The sequence below is a fragment of the Schistocerca serialis genome, chromosome 7, assembly GCF_023864345.2.
Source record: "Schistocerca serialis cubense isolate TAMUIC-IGC-003099 chromosome 7, iqSchSeri2.2, whole genome shotgun sequence".
NCBI lineage: Eukaryota > Metazoa > Arthropoda > Insecta > Orthoptera > Acrididae > Schistocerca > Schistocerca serialis.
Window position 1 is genome coordinate 102,516,844 of NC_064644.1, and position 4,408 is coordinate 102,521,251.

Genomic DNA, 4,408 nt, shown 5'->3' on the forward strand with positions numbered 1-4,408 from the left:
AAATAGAACGAAAATCCTTTGGATATTGAATTGATAACACGCTGCCACATCTGGACACAAATTCAAAAAGCCTAAAGGGGGTTATAACCACCGTTTTGGGTATGTTTTTTGAAGCCATTTGGTGGAAGACCTCCTTCCGGCCTACCACACTAAATATATTTGCACCTGCCAGAGCATGTGAAGAAGCCCTTAAATTGGGAATAGGATATCTATCCAGTACAATAAGGGAGTTTAGTGATCGGTAATCTCCACTTAATCTAAAAGAATTGTCTTTCTTGGGCACTAAGTGAATCAACGACGCCTATTGGCTGGCTAAAGACTGTACTACTGTTGCCTAATAGGGCTCCTCTACCATTCGTTTAGCTGCTCGACTTCGATCTGGTGCAAGTCTCCATGCTTTTGGTAGACTGGAGAGTCTTACAACGTTTGAATGAAACGCTGTGTTCTCTGTCTGACTGCTCCTGCAATTTGTTGTTAGTAGTGCTGATACAGTGTTTCATATTGTTTATCAGGACTTACTTACCAGTACTACCCATGCCTTCAACGACTGCACTGATTGTCCTATTGTAGTACATCTAATCACTCCCATAGGTAAGTCTTGTGAAAGTTGGTAGTGGCGGAGAAAAATCTAATCCCAGTATTGGCACTGACACATTCGCTACCACAAAGACCCACTGCACTGAAGTCCGTTATCCACTGTCAGGTGTCTTATTACACAATGACAAACAGGTGTTTCATTAATAGCGTGTAGAAAAGCCCTCATTGATTTGCTGACTGGACGACTTTGTTCCTGTGGTATGCTGCTGACTGCCAAACTTGAGTCTGTCAGCACCTGGCAGCCTGACAGCCACTCCCACACGAAAAGTCTGGTATCCGTAGGCTGATAGAGCTTGTTTTTGCATTCTGCACCTCATAGCCTGCTCTCATCTTGCCTTACACCATCCACCATACCTGTAATAGACGGTTGTTGCTGATATTTGAAATCGCAAGCTGATAAACATTTGTGCAGCATTGTGCCATACTTCTCTTAATACCGACATATTTGTCGAGGACGTAAGTCGCCGGTACGCGATGTGGTGCGTTGTGATCCCTCCTCGAGGGCGACATCTCAGGGCAATGTCCTACAGTCGTGAGGGGTCGGCTGCTTCCATGATAGCTCAGTTCACCGTCGTGCCGCATCATCGTTGTGAATCCCGCGATTCTTCGGATCTCGCATGATCGGCCTCAGGCGAGTTCGTAAGTGCCCGTATTTCATAGTGCCCACACTCTTCTTACCGTGCAAACGTAGCTGACTACGTAGCACGAGGAATATATCTAATGGTCGAGTAGAGCTCAAAAATGGTTCTAATGGCTCTGAGCACTATGCGACTTAACTTCTGAGGTCATCAGTCGCCTAGAACTTAGAACTAATTAAACCTAACTAACCTAAGGACATCACACACATCCATGCCCGAGGCAGGATTCGAACCTGCGACCGAAGCGGTCGCTCGGCTCCAGACTGTAGCGCCTAGAACCGCACGGCCACTCCGGCCGGCACGAATAGAGCTCATTACGTAACTTACATACTGTTTGTATTCTATAGGCCAAGTCTAATTTGACCTCCATAGGTTTCTGTTCTCTTGAAATAAGCGTGGTTTACAGTTACGGTGGAAGTTTGAGTATCCACACTCTCCACAAGGTTTCACCTGAAAAGATGTTGGATCCTACAGCTTGTCTAAGGTGCCTTCACAGCTGAGTGGGTGTATTGTTTCAATTTCTTCTTCGTACGAGAACTGTGATATTTATCATTCAGCTGTCTTCGACAAACGTAATAAGCCTTTTTTGTCCTGTTATACTTGTTTGATGTGTGTGGAGAGGCAACTAGAACTTTTGTGTATCATCTCTTATTCCGTAACCCCGTAGAATTACTTAGACTATTTGAAACCCTAATCTGTTTGGCCGGCCGGGGATGATTCTAATTTTGAAATGGTTCCTAATCTCGGTGCCTTACCGCTAACCACTTGTCGGAAGGCCATAATTCTGCTAAATTCGGACGTGAAACTCTCTTCCATACTTCCATACTCGTGACGCGATAGTACTCGGTGCACATCTCGCTCGGTTGTGCAGGTGTTACGGACGCAGTGAAAGGCGAGCGGAAACATTAAATAATGATCCGGCAAGGTAGAATCCGGCGCGGTTGTGTGCTTCGAAAAAATTGTCTGATCGAGGAAGTGTCCCCCACGTGAGATTTTGAAGAAGGTTTGATGGCCTGTGGCACCATTGGATATGTTTGTGCCCACACAATTCGAGAGATGCTGTTGGTTTCTGCCCTCGCAGCTTGGTCTCCCATTATCTCTAGCGTCCGTGCAGTTTCCTGCCTCCTCCAGTTAGTTTTGTCCTGTGCTGACGGAATGATGCAATTCGCCGTCTGAGTCTTAGTTCCGATTAAAAAACTGCGCTTCTTGCTGGTGATGTAAATTTGTCAGCGTGGGCAAAGGTCCAGTGTTGCACATCACGCTGTTAATCCAGAATTGTGAAGTATCTGCTGCCTCTGTGTCACCTGTGTAGTTATCTGGCATTAGCGGATCGGAATTAATCACGATCGAACACAATAACTAATTTATTAATATTACTTATCACAAGCACAAAGTACGGTCACACTCATGTTACCAAATCAGACTCGCCTGATCCATTCGACTATCTTTGAATTTTAATATTATTGTTATTGTTGTTGCTGCAATGCTATTATTTCTTTTAGAATGGCGCCAATAGAGAAACGAGCTGGTATGTTTCTGTATCTTCAGTATTAGGTACCTTCCTTTAGCAGAGGCACGAACACATTGGAAATTTACCTGATCTGAATGACTCATTTATTATGTTTCTCAAGGGAGTTTGTTTATTATATATGCAATGTTCCAGCACGTACATTGAAACTTAATCGAAATCTACTAACTTATTATTTTTTAAGGTTTTGTGGAGTTTAACTTGATGCTCTATGGTTGGTAGACTAAGCACCTGAAGTCGGAACAGCAGCCGGTCTTGTCAAGGACCAATCTGGCCTTACCATGTTGGTACTCCGAACGACTGAAAGCGTTGCGAAACTACAACCATTGTATATCCTGAGGACATACAGCAGATTAATATTGGTTTTGGATTAAGAGTAAACTTTTTTATGAGTGCGCTATGTGCATAACGACTATTTAAGCAACGTATATATACTTGTCATAATAGACCTGTGATTAATAACATAGTTGTATCATGAATTAGTTAACTTACAATAAACTGGAATATGTTGAATTATATTGAATAATTGTAAAAATATTCCCTATATTTGTTCTTGTGATTCCGATGCTACTTTGTGTTCTGTTAATAATACTTTTCCACCTGACATTTGTTATTGCGTTTCTCACATCTGTTACTCTTTAGCTCAGCATATGGTATACTGTTGACAGCCTAACATTTTCATCAAAAAACAAACACAACTACAAATTACTATTCCTTAGAGCCATGTTATAAAAGGAATGATGACGTTTCTTCCAGATATTAGAATGTGAGAGATTAGCAGTTGAAGTGAAATGAGAAGAAAAGTAATTCAGAATGTCTCGCAGATCAGTATAACTAGTGGTCTGAAACAACCGCACCCCAGAAGAACATAGATTACCACTGTGTTCCGATCTTACAACAATTTAATACTTTCGCTGTAGGCCTTTTGGTACATTGTGTATCCTGTACCGCACCTCATTACTCCAGTCTAGAGTCTGTGGCACAGTGGTGCAAACTCTCGTGGGAGATAATATGTTCAAGCGCTAAACCTAAAAACGTCAGCGACAACCAAACGTAAATTTTCAATTCAATTCTAAATACTCCTGCTACCTCAATGACTAGTATCTCAATGCAGGATTTATCCTCTGTCGGGCTCAGTGGTCTAGGGGTATGATTCCTGCTTTGGGTGCAGGAGGTCCCGGGTTCAAATCCCGGCTGAGCCCTTAAATATTTTAACCTACCTTTTTAGACGTATTCTTCTCTATAAACAATAAAACTGTGCGTCATCCTTTGCTTTTCTGTGTTGCAAGTATTGAATTGTAATAGTTCGTCTGAATGGATGCACAAATCTTACTTATAATTCGGCCCAGATTTTAATGAGCTAAAAAACAGCGAAATATGCAAGCGTTTATGACCTAAAAAATAAAATATAATTTTAAATCAGTTTATTTAAAAATGCCCTTGTTGGCTTTTTTTATATACCTTGCAATTCAGAGTTCACATCTGAACAAACTGTGAGCATTGTACCTACTTTTTGCAGTGTCTGAATCTAACCAGCGCTTATTTTTGACATATCTGCGTGTGTTTGAAAGAAAAAAAAACCAAGACGACATATAGTAACACCTACCCAAACAATAAAACCACGTTTTTACTACTGCACACCACT

The 4,408-nt window shown here is 41.8% G+C and overlaps 1 non-coding gene across 1 annotated transcript; it reads left to right on the top strand.

The window, feature by feature from the left end:
• The first annotated feature begins 3,893 nt into the window (after positions 1–3,893).
• Positions 3,894–3,965, top strand: Trnap-ugg (transfer RNA proline (anticodon UGG)). Its single transcript has one exon. It is a non-coding gene; the product is annotated as a tRNA-Pro (tRNA).
• The last annotated feature ends 443 nt before the right edge of the window (positions 3,966–4,408 follow it).